At 38.0% G+C, this 18,357-nt stretch overlaps 2 long non-coding RNA genes across 2 annotated transcripts in view; one reads left to right on the forward strand and one right to left on the reverse strand.

Annotated features, from left to right (window-relative positions):
• Window positions 1-1,287: 1,287 nt before the first annotated feature.
• On the reverse strand, window positions 1,288-12,069 carry LOC118967065 (uncharacterized). Its single transcript, XR_005053828.2, has 5 exons — window positions 11,875-12,069; window positions 9,544-9,625; window positions 5,580-5,791; window positions 1,816-1,898; window positions 1,288-1,688 (listed from the first exon to the last, which is right to left on the reverse strand). It is a non-coding gene; the product is annotated as an uncharacterized lncRNA (long non-coding RNA).
• A 736-nt stretch (window positions 12,070-12,805) lies between these two features.
• The window catches only part of LOC140847709 (uncharacterized), a 30,589-nt gene continuing 25,037 nt past the window's right edge, over window positions 12,806-18,357 (forward strand). The window contains exons 1-3 of the long non-coding RNA XR_012127764.1: window positions 12,806-12,967; window positions 13,286-13,546; window positions 15,160-15,228. This is a non-coding gene — a long non-coding RNA (uncharacterized lncRNA). The remainder of the gene's footprint in view (window positions 12,968-13,285; window positions 13,547-15,159; window positions 15,229-18,357) is intronic.

Raw genomic sequence — 18,357 nt, forward strand, 5'->3', positions numbered from 1 at the left:
AAGTAAAACAGAAATAAAACCAACTCCTCAACTTAAACTTCCTGAATCTTTTCCTTGAAATATTGCCTTACAGGTCTCTCCTACCCAATTACTCTGCACCAGGTCTGTTCATCCACTGTCCAAGATAATCAAACCTGACTCTGTGAAGTATTCAATCACTCCATGCCTCCACCCACTCCCTGGACACCAGAGCATAGTATCTCCATCGTATTTTAGTCTGATTTTCACTTTCAGTGGCAAAAATAGAAGTAGTAAAATTGCCAGCCATAAAGATCAGTTATGGAGGAAATGTTTCTTCAACATTCGTTAAAAATAAAAACAAAAACAAAACAAAAAGCTAACTTCAGTCTTCCGTCATTCCAAAGATAAATTATTTCTCTTTGTAAAAGTCATATATGTTTGGAAACTGTGTCTGAAACTAAACTAGAAGTCAACAAGAAAAGAAAACACCCCACCAAAAAAAAAAAGAAAGAAAAAAGCAATATATATTAAATTGGCAGATTTGGGGGGACAATTTTTATAGCCTTTAATATGCTATACCCTAAGAAACATTTATATTTGCACCAGATTTGCAGGCAGAAATTGTATTACTTTGGGGATCCTTCTTTTTGAATTTAATCTTTTGTAAGGTTCTGACTTTTCCTATTATAGATTTGCCCATGCAGATTTGTAAAAGGTAATGCGTATGAAAAGTGCATTGTGCTGTAAATATAGGAATACTCATATATTGAATTATCATCGCAAGTAAAGAAAGCAAAATAAAATGTAATCTCTTTAAATAAAAGCTATTGACAATATTCCTATCTAATCCTCTTCCATTGATCCCTTAGAGTGCCTTTCTGAATCCAAAGTCTCTTGTTTCTTGACTAATGGAACATTTCTAGACTGACCTTTTCGAGTATATATGCCATCAAGTAATCAATCTACAATCTGGAGCCCTCTTTGTTTAAAGATCTCCAAGTCTTGCTTGGATACTAATTAATCTATTCCAGAGAGAGTCTCTATCAGGACTGTTTTGCAACATACATTCTCTTATGTTCCAGAATGTTGAAATAAAATAATGGCTTGTGGATGTTTTATACACAATACCCAAACTATACCATGTTTTTCACCATTTACGTAAATTCTTTTGAGTCACTGATACATCCTCCAGAGCTATTTTCCAATTCAGAGAACCAACGGGTTCTCAGAATTTTAGGGAAAAACAAAACATGAAAAGTCAAGCATTGGAATAACAGACTCATAATAAGTGTCATTCCTGTTCTGGGGACTCAATTTATTTGAACAGATTTGACTAGAAAACTAATAATATTCAATGAATGTGAGGATGTGGGATCATTATTGTGTTTCCTTGACATAGATTGTTAATAATGGTTAAAAAGACATCATGACATTGTAAAATAAAAGTACTTCAGTGTAATTGTTCTGTGGTTAAGGAACACCAATACATGAATATAAATTTTTGTCAGCAGAATTTTATAAAATCTTCCATACAGTGATCATTTACTTAGAGGTCCATGGTCATCATATGACTTTAATGTTCTTAAGCTTTTCTGCCTATAATGACTGTGATTTGGAAAGACTGGATCTGCAGAAAATATACTTACTCCATTGATTTGCTTGTGTAATATGATCCATTATTCACTGAAGTTTCCAAATCCTATCTTCATTTCCTTGATAGTGTTGCTCTAAAATGAAGAAAGGGAAAAGGAAAAATGTGAGAATGTATGTTCTTCTTTAGACTTCTACCATTTTCAGCAAACACTGTTAATAAGTGAGAGCCTCACTCCCAGTTACAAAAAAAAAGAGACTCACAGAACACGTTTGGAATCCATATGTCGTAAGGAGATGCCTCCTGTTCTTAAGTGTGTGGTGTGCTCAGAAAGAAAGACACCTGTCTGAGTTAAAAAAGAGAGAGAGAGAGAGAAAAGAGAAGAATTTCAAGTTTCAGCTTTATGGTACAAGTCCCTTTCTTCAGAAAGAAGCAGCAGGACACTTTGGCTTTCTGGGAGGCAGTGGCATGCCCTGTATTACTGAGCTCTCATAGTCACTTACAACAATGAAATTACAGAGTTTTGCCCCAAGTAAATCCATCTGTCAATCGTACATGAGAAATTGGATTGTGAATTATTAGAATGAATTTAAATGCATTTCAATTGCCATTTGTACTGCTAGTGGAGATTTACATAAATGTAGACTAGCACCAAAGCCTATATAACAAGAAAAATATCATGCTTAGCATAAATCAGGCAAAATATTTGGTTGAATACCTGATGAATCTGAACATTTTCAATAGTATTGCAGATTTTTCTTTCCTCACCCTTTCTCTAGGTAATGTTAATGAATAATGCAGAGTATAAAGTATCTGAACTCCCTCCTGTTCCCCTTGGTTGGAGCTGAGCAATCAGTTGGCACATTCAGTGGGGCAGGGGTTGTTGGCAGGATCAGGGCTGAGGGAAAAGCCTGTGAGATCAGAATATTAGCTATTTAGGAGTATTGACAAATACATAAGTAAATAAATAAACAAAGATAATGGGAACTAGATTTCTCACTATTGAAGAAGGGGGTTACAAACATAGAAACGGAATTGAAATGTAACATAGATAGACATAAATACAGAAAGGGGGAATCAACCCTGTCATACTGAACTGCAATTGGAAGTATTGGTATGGAATCAAGGTTTTTAAAAATATACAAATAGAGCTACATTTAAGATAATAAAACTGGATTACTGTCTAACTTCATACACAAAAGTGAACTCGAAATGTATCAAAGACCTGAATGTAAGTCATGAAACCATAAAACTGTTAGAAGAAAACATACGCAAATCTTTCTTGAATATAAACATGAACAACTTCTTCATGAACACATCTCCACAGACAAGGGAAACAAAAGCAAAAATGAACAAGTGGGACTATATCAAACTAAAACTTCTGTACAGCAAAAAACACCATCAGTAGAACAAAAAGGCACTCTACAGTATGGGAGAATATATTCATAAGTGACATATCTGACAAGGGATTAAAATCCAAAATATATAAAGAACTCATATGCCTCAACACCCAAAAAGCAAATAACCCTATTAAAAAATGGGTGGAGAATATGAACAGAGGCTTCTCCAAGGAAGAAATTCAGATAGTCAACAGGCACATCTCCTCATTGCTACCTATCAGGGAAATGCAAATTAAAACCACAATGAGATATCATCTCACACTAGTTAGGATGGCCAATGTAGAAAAGACTAGGAACAACAAATGCTGGTGAGGATGTGGAGAAAGGGGAACCCTCCTACACTGCTGGTGGGAATGTAAACTAATTCAACCATTGTGGAAAGCAGTATGGAGGTTCCTCAAAAAACTCAAAATAGAAATACCATTTGACCCAGGAATTCCACTTCTAGGAATTTACCCTAAGAGTCAGGAGCCCAGTTTCAAAAAGACATATGCACTCCTATGTTTATTGCAGCACTATTTACAATAGCCAAGAAATGGAAGCAACCTAAATGTCCATCAGTAGATGAATGGATAAAGAAGATAAATGGAATATTATTCAGCCATAAGAAGATAACCAATCCTACCATTTGCAACAACATGGATGGAGCTAGAGTGTATTATGCTCAGTGAAATAAGCTGGGTGGAGAAAGACAATAATCAAATGATTTCACTCATCTGTGGTGTATAAGAACAAAGAAAAAACTGAAGGAACAAAACAGAAGCAGACTCACAGAACCCAAGAATGGACTAACAGTTATCAAAAGGAAAGGGACTGGTGAGGATGGGTGAGAAGGGAGGGATAAGGTGGAAAAAGGGGCATTATGATTAGCACACATAATGTGGGGTGGGGGTGGCACAGGGAAGGCAGTATAACACATAGAAGACAAGTAGTGATTCTGCAGCATCTTACTATGCTGATGGACAGTGACTGTAATGGGGTATGTGGTGGGGACTTGATAATGGGGGGAATCCAGTAACCACAGTGTCGCTCATGTAATTGTATATTAATGATACCAAAATTTCAAAAATACACAAATAGAAATAGACATGGGTGGATGTATACATGTGTGGGTGAGTGCAGGCACATATGCCTTAGTCCTGTCTGCAAAGAGGGCCTAGATACAATGACACTCTGGTACCAACTATCCAAGGCACTCAGATATTGATTTCTAAGTGGCATTCTCTACTAAAAATCGAGGATGAATCTAGGGATGGGAAAAGAAAACAACAAGATGAGCCAGGAATATCTTGTGCCAGAAAGTAAAAAAAAAAAGAAAACCTGAAGGATTATGTCAAAGGATGTAGGTACCAACTTGAAGGGGCTTTCATTGGCTAAGCCTGGGACAAAGTGATCATCAAGACATTAAACAATAATGGATTGTGAACACTGAGTAAAAAAAGGAAGCTGAGTTAAAACTGGTATAGATGGTAGGTATGTACATAGACAAATGATGATAGATAGATGACAGAGCTTCTATAGTGAAAGGAAAACTGTCTTACAGTAGCATGCCATACATGTAAAAGAAATTATAGAATTTTCAAAATCACCATTTGTAAGCCATTATAGAAATATTGGTTTAGGCAAGAGTCAGAGAAGGATGCTAAAATTGGTGGGTAAATGATGAGGAACAGGATATTTACATAGTCTCAAACTTTTCTCCACAAATCACCTAAAAAAAATACCCATCAATTAATAGATACAAAACACAAACTAAATAACCTTACAATGGAGAAACCTGGGAAATCCATCCATGGCAAGTGATAAGAATTGATAGCCCCAAGAATGAGACATATGGATATCATGTGCTTCCAGAAATTACACATTGAGAAGTACACACACCATTTCTCTGATACTTCTGCCAAAAATGCGTAAATCACAAGAAAACATCAGACAAACCACAACTGTGGGGCAGTCTACAAAATAATTGGCTTGGACTCTTCAAACATTTCACAGTCATAAAAGACAAGGAGAGACTGAGGAATTGTTACAGATTGAAGACTGAACAAATATGATAACTAAATGCAGCATGTGATCTTTGGACTCTATAAAGTAAATTATTAGGGCAACTGGCAAAATCTGAATGGGTCTGTAGATTAGATGGTAATATCTGATCAGTGTCAATTCCCTGATATTAAAGGTTTGACTGTGATTAGGTAGGCATCCTCATTTTTAGGAAATAGATTTTGAAGTTTGAAAGTGTATTAGGGTATCATGTTGGAGACTTAATATCAAATGCTTTAGAAAAATATATTGTAATATCCGTATGTATATATAGTGTACATGTATGAAAAAAAGAATGGTAAAATCAATGTACCAAAATGTCGATATTTGGGAACCTGACTGAAGGGTATACAAGAGATCTTTGTATTGTTTTACACCTTTTCTGTAACTTTCAAGTCATTTAAAAACAAAAAGTTAAGAAAAAAGATTAATCCTCCCCCCCGTCAATAAAAGAGCATGAAATCATGATATAAAAAAGCAAAGACACACATACACACACACATACAGGAAGCAACGGTCCAGTCTACAAAAAATAATTCAGAATTGTATTGAAGTACCAAAATATAACAAGGAAAAATAGTTACCTATTTCACCCAGCTGTCTCCAAGGAGATGGATATCAGAATTTGGGTTCCAAATTATATCCACTTTTCTTTGTTTCAATTTGTTGATGTCTAGTTTCTCAGAGTCATTTTGGCAGATTGCATGCCGTTCCAATATTTCTCAGTGAGGCCACCTTCTAAATATCCTAAGGCTTTATAAATGTTCTCAACATGACCACATATCATATCTCTCCCCTGTAAGAAAGCCAGAGAGATTTTTTTAAATTCCTAGACAATAACTTGTATTTTAATTTGAGGTACTGTGTCTAAAAAATATCTCTTTTCTCCCCTAGAGTTTGAACTTACAGAAGAAGGCCTTAGGTAGTAGGCAGGAAGTGGGAATATTATCAAAGGTGTTTTTTTCAGCATAGGAGTTTTGTAATATAGTCAATTTATCGGTTCTCTATGATTTTCTTTAATTCTAGATATTGAGTTTCATGATCAAAGTTTAAGATTGTCTCTACATATGATATTTTTAAAGAGACTCTTAGTACATCTCAAAATTTATTTGTGCTATAAATTGCAATAAGCAATACTCTGTCTGGGTCACAGTCTTCTAAGTTTTTTGAATTCTCCCAGAAAAGAAACTTCTCCCAGAAAAGAAACTAAACAGTGTGTTTGCTGTGTTGGGAAGATAAGGTAATTTAATTTGGTTGGAAATCTAGGGTTACAGGGGTTTCAGATAAATCTGAAATGAGGATGATGATGATGATGATGATGATGGTGAAGATGATGGTGATGGTGATACTGATGATGGTGATGATGGTGGTTACGGTGATGGTGATGAGGATGATGGATATGGTGGTGATGATGTTGATGATGAGGATGAGGGTGATGGTGATGATGAGGGTGATAGTGATGGTGGTGGTGATGATGGTGGTGATGATGGTGATGATGAGGATGATGGCGATGGTGATGGTGGTGATGGTGGTGATGATGAGGATGATGGTGATGGTGATGGTGGTGATGGTGGTGATGATGAGGATGATGACGATGGTGATGGTGATGCGGTGATGGTGAGATGATGAGGATGGTGGTGATGGTGATGACGAGGATGATGAGGATGGTGATGAGGGTGATGGTGATGATGAGGGTGATGGTGGTGGTGGTGATGGTGGTGATGATGGTGGTGGTGAGATGATGATGATGGTGATGGTGAGAGTGTTGATGATGGTGATGATGATGGTGATGGTGATGGTAGTTATGGTGAGATGATGATGATGGTGATGATGAGGATGATGAGATGGTGATGGTGGTGATGGTGATGATGAGGATGTGGTGATGGTGATGATGAGGATGTGGTGATGGTGAATGTGGTGATGATGAGAATGATGGTGATGGTAATGGTGATGATGATGGTGGTGATGGTGATGGTGGCGGTGATGGTGGTGAGGATGATGATGATGATGATGGTGATGGTGGTGATGGTGATGATGAGGATGGTGGCAATGGTGATGGTGGTGATGGTGGTGGTGATGGTAATGATGAGGGTGATGTTGATGATGAGGATGATGGTGATGATGCAGATGATGGTGATGGTGGTGATGATGGTGATGGTGATGGTGATGATGATGAGGAGGATGGTGGTGGTGGTGGTGAAGGAGAAAGAGAGAGATAAGATTATGATGATAATTATCAGTGCTAACATTTGAGAACTTATTTAGGCCTCCTTTAAAGGCCTCACATGCCTGTGACACATTTAATCTTTAACCCTATAGGGTAGGTATTATCACTATGCCTGGATGAGGAAACTGAATTCCAGAGAGACAGGTGAGTTGTCAGAGGTAACAGAACCAATAGAAGGTGGAGCCACACTCAAAACTTATGTCAGTTTGTCTCTTTCACCCTAATATGTTGAATTGGGAGTTGCCCCTCTCCTTCCTAGCCTCCACTACCAACACACTTACTGTTGTCCATCAGTTTTTATAGAACCTGGAAATTGAATGGCAAGGAACTTCTAATCCTGTCCACTGGTGTAGTTCAGATATATTTCAGCACATCTGATAGACTTGTGGGCCAGAGGGATGATGGAAGCAAGTGTATATAACAATCAAGAAGCCTGTGTGTGTGTGTGTGTGTGTGTGTGTGTGTGTGTGTGTGTGTGTGTGTGTGTATGTGTGTGTGTGATGATGGAAGCAAGTGTATATAACAATCAAGAAGCCTGTGTGTGTGTGTGTGTGTGTGTGTGTGTGTGTGTGTGTGTGTGTGTGTGTGTGTGAAAGACATTAATTGAGATTTATAAGTGAGGACAGCCTTGGTAACTCTTTGAAATAAAGGGAGCAGCAATTCAAGATATAAGGGAGACACTGTAATGGAGTTCACCCTAACCTTGACTGTCTTTTTGGGGGAACATGATGGCTGAATTGTCAAACTAAAATAGATGCAACTGAAGATTCAAATAACTCGGCTGGGTGGACCTATCCCATACCCATTGCAACTGAATAGGGAGACATTAGAGGCGCAGGCACCACCCAGAGGACAGTGCGGAAATCAATGACCCTAATCATGCTTGAGGCAGAGGAGGATCAGTATCACTACCTGGATAGCCTAAGGTGACAACGGCAACCGGGTGGCATCAAAACAGCCCAGCACTCAGCCACAAAGAAGGACAGGCTAAGCAAGAACTACAACCCGGCACAGAGGAACAAATAGGCTGCAGTTTGCATTTCACATGAGGCAACCTTTTTTGAAAACATCAGCTGGGATCCAAGGAAGCAGAAGGACTGAGTTTCTTCTCTCCTTGAAAGGCAGAGGCCAGTGAGTTCTATAACTTAGGATAAATTCTCAAAGTGACTCATTCTCAGATCCACATGCTCTTGACACCCAAGGACATTTTGGTTAAGACTAATATTGAAGAGTCTTCTCTGTTAGATTTGCTTACTATTATTGAGCTTTTAAAATCCCTACTTACACTTTATAAGCCAGGACTAAACAAGCAAATTAATATTCTGTGTGTTTTCCTGACAAACCATCCAACCATCCAAATGTGAAAACCAATGATTTGGTATCTTTCTTGCTACCCTCCCCAAATATAGGTAAAAGCTTGTTTAGACATTTAAATGGATCTGGTACAACACCATGATTCATTCATCCAGAAAACATTTGTTGAGTACTGACTCTGTCCCAGGTAGGTGATATACACAGTGAACAAAGTTTATACTGTAGGGAAATTGATCATTAACAGTACCCAATTAATAAGTTAATCATTTGAGATATTAGAAGACACAAGTGCTAGTGAGAAGAGAAAAAGCAGAGCAGAGTAAGGGCTCAGGAATGGCAAAGAAGTGGAAGGAAGGTAGTTTGCACTACTAAGTAGTATGAATAGTTTTGATGTTTAGTAATGGGAAAAAGTCAAAATTGTTTAACCTAATCCATTCCCAAGCTGTCTCCAGATGTACTGTCAATAGTTGTACAGATGAGAATTTCCAGTTGGAATAATTTAAGTAGGACAATTTAAATTATTAAGTTTAATAATTTAACTTGGTATATGATGATATAATTGAAAGATGCTTCATAAAGTTGTATAGTTTTAGAAATGAAAAAGGTCTAATTAGAAAACTGTGGATTTCTCATCCCACAGGTGGGAAAACTCGACTGAGAGTTTGAGTGATTTGCCCATAATCACTCAACCAGTAAATGCCATAAAGAGAACCAAAATACAGTTTCATCAAAAAGTCTTTTTTGTAATGCAATTTTCAAATTTTCCATAACAAGTTTATTCTTCTATTTCCTGTTTAGGTTTTATTCCTAATTCTCAACCCTGTCCCTCCCTGCCTACCCTCTTAGTTATGGGGTTTTGTGTGCGTGTGTGTGTGTACTCCTTAGGTGTTTATGTTTAGTACAAGAAAATATGAATACGTGATTGAATCCCTCTTAGACACAAAGTAACATATAGACCCTTCTCTGTTCTCTCACTTGCTTCACTGTCTTTTTAGAAAGATCCTTACCTAGTCTCCTAGGTTCTCCAGTTTCTGTCTTGAAATGAAGGATATAATACTAGCAGTGATCTTTTCTTAGCAGAGATCGGGCCTGCAAAACAAAGTTCTTGAATCAGGGTTTTGCATAGAAAGGCGAAGTTTGACTGCAGATAACAGAAATCTGACTTACAGAGACTGGAACAAATAGGCATTTTATTTTTCCCTTTTAACAAGAACCCCTGAAGTAGGTAGTTGCTGGCATCGAGTCAACAGCTCTGCAATGAATCAGGGCCCTGGATCTTGTTTTTTCATGCTTCTGTTCTTGAAGGCTGGCTTTTATCCCCTTGAAGCTTTGCCATTGTAAAAGGCTCCTATACTTGGGGGACAGGGATTAAAAAGCCTCTTTCTCCAGCTTTTCATTATCATCCCAGAAGGAAAGACCTACTATTACACCCCATTAGCCAGAACTGAATCACATGCCCCTCCTAAACCAATCAGAGGCCAATAGGAGTAAGGTTACCTGGCCCTTATAAACCAATCAGCTCTAGGGTTGAGGTAGGATCCCACCCTCCCAGAGAACCAGGGATTCTTGCCCCCTGTACCTGAAAAAAACAGAGTTCTTTTAGTAAGAAAGAAGAGAGTCAGGAATGATTATCAAGTGAGCAACAGACAACATCTTCTGGAAGCCATGAGCAGTAGTGACTACTGTGTGCAGTATTATGAAATTGTGTATTTTGAGAAACTTGAAGTTCTGTTAGCTGTAGAAAGTATATTACACATTCTCATATCACACCCATTGTTTCCTTGTGTGCCCTTGCATTTATTATTTCAAGGACTGCAGATTTTAAAAAGTTAAAAGGGAAAATTACATGAGAACAAGAAAATGAAATGGGGAGGGAGTCATTTATCTACCACATGTGAAAGGAAAGGGAGTGTCTACACCTGCTGGACAGAGGTTATGTCAGAATGAAAAACCTGTACTCTATTAAGACTATTCCAAACTATGTGATAAATATAGATGTAAATAAATATAGACATATCTGAGCTCTGTCCTTATTAATGTTTATTAATCACAAAGGTGAAAAGAATAACTTTATAGTAGAGAAGCCTAGCACATATTAATCACTTTAACAAAGGGATCAAAGTCAACATCACCTGCAATTAGATTGACTGAAGCCATGTGCCACCTGATAGGATGCAATGAGAGGAAAAAATTGCCAACTATGTATAATATCTAAGCATGAGGAAACACCAGACAAGCCCAAGTAAGAGATTTTCTGCCAACTAACTGGACTGCAATCATCAAAAGTGTCAAGGTCATAAAAGTTAAGAAAAGATAGAGGGGAATTGTTCCAGAATGAGTAAGGAGACTAAAACTCTGAGATAGCTAAGTGGTCACATGATTATAGACTAGTTCCTTTTGCCATAAGGGACATTATCAGAACAATTAACAAAACTGGAAGGAGTTTGAGGATTAGATGGTGGGGACATATTGATACTCACTTCCTGATTTTGATGTTTGTATTGGTGATATGCAGAAGAATGTCCTTTTTTGTAGGAAGTACATGCTAAAAGTATTTAGTAGAAGTGAAGAAGTATTATGTCAGCTGAAGGTTACTCTCAGAAGTTTCCGTTAAAAAAAAAAGATTTCATATTACCCACGCAATCTTTCTCTATATTTGAGAATTTCAAAATAAAAACATTCTTCTGCTCTTTTTGCTTAACCATATAATGAGATGCCAGTTCTTTGTGTTGACTGCATTGTATTTCTTTGTATGGAAGTAACTGGATTTCTATTGTTGGACACTTAGATTAATTTGATCTTGGCTATCACACCCTATGCTGCAATGAATATCATACTATTTTGCACATTTGACACGTTATCTGTAAAATACCTTGAAGTGGAAATTATATTAGCTGATTTTAAATGGAAGCCATGTTCCAAGCTACATAATGTTCAATGCAAAATGATGAAATATTTACTGAAAGTATTTTTAGGCTGATTGATCTGGTTTAATAATATTTTCACTCATCAATTCAACAAATATTTTTTGATTCACTACTGTGGAGTAAGCTGTGCATTAGTCCTCAAATACAGTCATAATCTTTGCCTTTAAAGGACATAAAAGTTTGAGAGATTTGGCAGGCTGAAGTTAATTAATTTAACTTTTTCTTCCAATGTAAGATATGTCTTATTACAAATTTTGAATGAATTAAAACAATTTTAAAGAATTAAAAACTCCTTTATCCTAAGGTGCATATAAGTTTTGAGGGGAAGGAAAAAAAACCTTTACTAGATATTTTACTAAAACCACTTATCAGACTTTGTATTGCTATTAATGTTATATTTATTAATATTACCTCTATTATGGTCATTTCAAGTAAGTCCAGTTGGAAGTCTGACACACTGATTGTTCAGTTTTTTTCCTACATTTTAACGTTTCATTGTGCTTCCTTGAATGCACAGTAACTTGGATGTCACCAGCTCCTGAAAGGTGGAGAACAATAGCCCATCTCTTCAAGGATGAAATCTCACTTCCAAGGTTATTTCTCCCACCTATTTTCAGAAAAGAATTCAGAAGTAAATACATTTATAAAAATTTTTCAAACATAAGTGGAGGTCACTAAAGACTCCTGCTCTAGGAAATTGACACTTACAGAGCCGACAAATTGCATAAATGGCCTTTTATGGATATTGATACCAGCTGTGCAGACAGAGGAGGCCCTCCATCAGAATTTATCAAGGAGATGCACAACACAAATATTAGTGCAATCTCAAGATACTCCTGGCCAGCAATGTTGAGGAATAAATAATAACAAACAATTAAGACTGCAATTACAAGAAAATCGCTTAAGGTCAAAAGAGTAAGTCTTCTAAATGGAGGACCTCAGTGAAAAGGTTTTTACTAGGATTAGGATCTGTCTGGTCTTCAAAGGGTCAAGCAGAGCCTGGATGCAGAACAGTGTGAAGGTTGGGAACATGGCATGACTCCCAGAAGCACCCTCAGTTTTTCACAGTGTGAGCATACAATGAGTTAATCAGTTACCTTCTCTGAGTCTCAGTTTCTTCAGCTATTTAATGGAGATAGTAATGCCTACTTTTTTCGAAGTGCTAAATAAAACCATCTCATCTAACTAGTAATGAGTTGAAATTGGCATATGTGGGTGCAGGTTGATTCAGCATGTTACCATGTCATCGAAGAACTGCCCTGAGCCTGCTTTTCCAGCTTCCCCTGTCTCCACACCTCTCCTAGTAACTTACACTTTAGAAATGATCTCCCTAATGCCACACTGTAGTTTCTGCACTGTGTCATTTGTCTGTTCCTCTCGCCTGGATTACCTTCTCTTTCATGATCAGCTCAAGAGTAATATCCACCAGGAAGCCTCATCTCACCAACTGGCTCTACCACCTGGCCAAGTCCAGTCTGTGCACGTGGGCCTGTCCGTGTTGGAGGTGAGGAGAGGGGCGTGGAGGGATCGGGAGGGGAGGGCTGTACAGGAAGTAAGAGATGTACAAGGCTGAAGAGGTCTCTTGGGGCCAGGTGGGGAAGGGCCTTATGTGTTACGTTAAGTTTGGCCTCATCGTAAGGACAAAATCTTATAGAGGCTGTGGAGGGTTTTGGTAAAGGAGTGACAGCGTCAGGTTTTTTTTTTTTTAGGAAGACGGTCTGGCTGCAGTGAGGAGGTCAATTGGAGGTGAAGGAGACGTCACAAATGCAGATGGGGAAGATGGGAACATGCTCCCTGAAAGCTTCCTTCTCTTCTCCCTCAGGTTTCAAGGGAGAAGTGGTTGGGGAGTGTATGAACCCAGCAGGCGTGGCATTATGGGAATCCTGGAGACTCACAGAGCATCAGGGTCCCCAGAGCATGAACCTGATGATGGCAGCCCTGCCTCTCCCAAGTTCTGCTCTCGGCGCTCCTTTCCCTATAACAGAAGCAGAAGGCAGCACAAACATATTCTAATCATGAAACAAAAGAGGGAGAGCAGGAGAAACAGGAGGACAGCAAATGAGGAAGGAGCCTGTTTACAAAGGTAGGTACCACTTTTGAATATGACACCTTGCCAGGGGCTTTTTCTGTTTCAGTGGGTCTCAAATCACCGTCATCACCGAGAGGTCATTTAATCACAGAATTAGTGATGCCGAGTCTGTAGGTCTGGGGTGGGACCAACAACGTGCAGTTCTAACAAGGTCCTAGTGAGGCTGCTGCTGTTCCTGGGGCTGCGCTTGGAGAACTTCTCGTCCTATTTCATCTCTTTCAATCCTCTCACCAATGTGGCCAAATGGTATTATTTCAACGGAAGAAGAAACTGTGATTGGAGAACCAAGTAACCTGTCTCCTGCCCTGGGTCAACTAGCACGTAGGAAACAAAACTTTGGAACCAGTTTGTTTGGCTCAAAACCTCATGATTTCCTGCTTCACGCTCCTTTCTCCTCTACAGCTATCTTGAGACCTTAAGGAGGACAGACGAGCTCCCAGCTACTTCCTTTCCATCAGTATCCTAATTGCCCACAGCTCTGAAGTGTGAGAGCAGAGAGTAACAGAATATACTGTACTTTGGAGCATTTCTTTTTCTCCACAAACTGTTTTAAATCCTTGAGCTCTAATTCCTCACTCTGGCCTAAAATATCCAGATACTGAAGCTGTTTATAGACACAGTGGTACAAAATGGACATCCAACTGTTCCACATGCAACTTAATGCCTAGAAGTCTGCAATCTGCCCATATGTATCTTACCTTTTAAGCCTTTTCCAGTAAGTTCACACCTCCATTATGCTTCCACTATTTTCCTTTAGCATGACCACGACTTGGTGGTTTTATGTGGAATTGCCGGCTCTGCTCTCTGTGGGTCTTGCTCATCTTTGCTTTTTAAATATTTCCATATGCTGTGATTGTCCTCCCAAACCCTGTTTCCAACTTCAGATCATTTGTTTGAGTGTCTTCACTTGCTGACTGTCCACTTTGGGCTAGGGAAAAAAAAAAAAACACTCAGGAAAAGCATTCACTTCAAATATACTTTTGCTTTGAAATTAATTATTTTATCTACAATTAATAAGTATGTAAAAAGCGAGGATGCCTACTTTAGGCCAAAAGAAATATTTTAACCCAGTGTTTCATTGTTACTGTTGTTTTGAAGGTAATATTCCACCTGTAAAGTAGGCAAGGTGTGCTTGAGGAATTGTATAAGTTCTTTCTTTGTTACTTGCAATGCGATAATAATTCCCTTACTGCAATAATCAAATGAAGTCTAGATGCCCTGAGGTGTTCTTTTCTGAATAAGATTGTATTTTTCTTGAATGGGGAGGTAATAAATACCAACAGTAAATTCTGCCCACCTAATTTTGCCCAAAACAGATCTTGACAACCCTTATAAACTTCCAGACTTACTGCATTTCTTGTTAACTTAGTTAATTTAGTATTAGTTAATTTAGGCTTAACATAGTTTAGTCTATTCCTTGACTCTAGGTGGCATTTTTGTTCATGTGGTTTTTTGTTTAAATTACCAGACTGTATATAGTTTAGGACAGTGAAGAATTTATTTTCATAAATGTAAGTTTTTAAAAGTCTAATGTATTGTGCCTCTTCTTCTCTCTTTCTCCCCTTTTTCCCTCTTGCCCCTTTTACTTTCCCTTACTTTCCTAACAGTTCATCCCAAAAGCTATTAAGTAGTGGGAGAGGAAGACATCTCAGTCCAGGACACTTAACTCCAAGTAGGTGAGGAGGTTGCACCCTGGGGGATGGTTGTGCTGAAGGGCCCAGCATGTGAGGTTACTAAGTTTAGCAAACAAAAACATAGGAAGCCTAGTTAAATTTGAACTTCAGTTAAGCAATGAATATTTTTTTAAGCGTAAGTATATACCATGGGATATTTGAGACATACTTACACTAAAAAAATTATTGTTTATCTGAAATTCAAATTTAACTGGATGTCTTTTATATTACTTGCCAACCATATCAGTGTGGGATGTCACAGCCCAGGCTAGATGGGAAGGGCAGCTACATGAGGGCAGGGACAGTAGAGAAGCCGCTTAATACAGGGTGTCAGAGCCAGGCAGGAAGACAAGGACATCCCTAATGTAGAGGGATGGTGGCCCAAGAGATTGTTTATATACAGAGGAACTGATCAAATAAGGAAATACATGGAGGATAATGTGGGAAATGGGAGTTACAATTTGGACAGGAGGAAAACTTGAATGAGCCCTATGCTGTGGGATTAGAATTCGAGGTAGTGTGGATTCTTGGTTGATAATTTCAAAATGTTTTATGTATTCAATTAATATGCATAGCATTGTCTCTGGAATATGCACACAAAAAAGTGTAACACTGTTTACCTCCACAGAATAGAACTGAGTGATTGGGGCATGGATGGAAAAACTACTTTACCTTGTATTTTCTTTGCTACTTTAAAAATTTTGTGCCACATGCTCAATTACCTGCACTAGATAATATTTTACAAATATGTAAACATTTAAAAAATAGAACTGGCTCTATTTCAAATCAGAATATTAGAGGTAGCAGAGACCTTAGAGGGCTTTCTAGGCCAAATTGTTGACTTCAAGATGTTATAACAGAGAATTAAACAAGTAAAGTGACTTTTAAGGTCAGAGGACCAATTAGTGTATTCCAGTGGAAACAGAAAGGGCTCTGGATTCAAATCATGATTCTGTCACATGACAGCATTGCCCTTGAGAAAGTCACTCACTCCCTCAGAGTACAAACCAAAGGTTTGACCAATCAGCTTGCTCAGATTCACCTGTCATAGTGCATGATCTTGGGCAAGTCGACTGCCTAAAACTCCAGACTCTTCATTAGTTGTGATTGTATTAGCTTTATTTCATCAAATCTAAGGCATCCTAGATTGTTTTAAAGGCACCACTATTTTATGCTCCACTAAGAAATTTTCAAAGTTAACTGTTAGTTAATTGTTAAGATAGCAACCACTGTGAGCTGCATGCTAATTTCAAAGAGGTTAAAATGTATTTTAGAATTAATGTAATTTACCAAGGGGAGAAAATATATAATATAAAAGGTGGTGCAGTGGGAACTGAGAAATAAGCAGAAATAAGTGAAGAAAATCAGGCTGACATTAAAAACAACATTAAAAGGACATGGGAGAAAAAGAAACAAAGTAAAGCTATAATAGGAAGTAAATACCTCAATATTTATACAATTTTGATCAAGAAAACATAGTCTGCACATACTTGGAATTAGACAAACAAACAAAAAAGCATAAACAAAACAGAACCAAAGTTAATTTCCAGAAAGACATGCACTGGTGTCAGTTTGGCCAAGAACTGAAATCCATTCCCTGTCTTATGGTGACATGTGACCAGGAGCAGCAGATGTGCAGATCTAAGTTGGACATGGAAGTTGGCAGCACCGGGGACCACCAGGCTGGATGGGGGTACAGACTGCCTCTGGGCCAGCATCTGGATGAAGTTGCACGAAGAGGGTTTTGTGAGGTCTGTAAGATATGTAAATTCAAGCATTAATGCCTGAGAACTTCAGGGAAGCTATGGGCCTGTTTAATTCTCCTGTTGGCCCTGGTAGATACAGAAATTGAAAAAAAAATGTGGTTGTGTATCCAGGTTGTCTCCCTGATGCCCCCAACTAATCAGTACCACATGCTGGATCCCAGTCCCGGAAGGAGGGACCCATGTACGGGAAGGAGGGGGAGGCTCTCACTAGGGCCCCAGTCTAGGGTGAGAGGCATCCTGGCAGTCAGTTGAACAGGTCCATATGATTTTACAGTCACCTAAGAGAGTGAGGGTGGAGAGTAGAGTATTGGAGTAAACACTGAACCTCACAGAGGTGTTATAAGAATTAAATGACATCACCACATCTGGCAAGTGGTAAGTGCTCAATAAGTGTTACCTATTGTTAAATGAAATAAAAAAGCTTTGTCAACCATAAAATACTATACAAATATTTATATTATATAGTTTTTTTTAAAAGCACCATCACAATTAGATCCTGATTCTTGAGGCTAGCAATCTAGACCTCTTTGCAACATGCCACATTATGCTTATTTCATGCACTATTACTTTAAATTGAACCCTTTTTCAATAAACTGCATTACACACACTTGTTCATAAACAGTAGTTGTGTGCATGGGTTGCTGTGTATCTTTCATATATTTCTATAATACATACACACAATGTAACATAGATACAGATTTTTCTTTTAAAGAGCAAAGTTTCATCAGTTTCTCTTGAATTGTATTCTGTCATTTGACTACATTATATTTCTGATGTTCAATTTGTGCTGAGTACATTATGGACTTCTCTGGGGAACAGAAAAAAATGTTTTTAAGTAAACAAAATGCTGTGATAAATCAAAACATATGAATGAGATTTCAGTTAAAAATGTTCCTTGAAATAAAGCCCTTCCTTTAATATAATAAAAACTGTTAACCCAAAGGCAACAGCAAAATAATAATAACTTATTTGTTATAGAAGTAATGCAAAGGGCTTATTCTAAAAGGTCAAAAACACAGTGGGAATTTTGCTATTAACTAACTGTAAAGAAACTTAAAAGCTGTGAAGTCTGTGCTATCTGACTTAAGCTGACAATAAGCAGTGTAAATTTTCTGGAATCCATACATACAGCTTATATCATAAACTAGCTAAAATGTCCCTCATGATAAAAAGCTAAATATACTAAATAGCAAGGGATATCACCTCAACCTTAGCTCTATAAGAGCAGGGACTTGCCTGGCCCTATCACACCTGTGTTCCCAGTAACTAGTACAATGCCTATCCATAGTAGGGTTCAATAAATAACTTCTTAAATGAATGAACAGTAGACAGTGATTTTAGAAATCCCAATACTCAAAATTCCAAA

This window comes from Manis javanica, chromosome 2, assembly GCF_040802235.1.
Source record: "Manis javanica isolate MJ-LG chromosome 2, MJ_LKY, whole genome shotgun sequence".
In the NCBI taxonomy this organism is placed as follows: domain Eukaryota; kingdom Metazoa; phylum Chordata; class Mammalia; order Pholidota; family Manidae; genus Manis; species Manis javanica.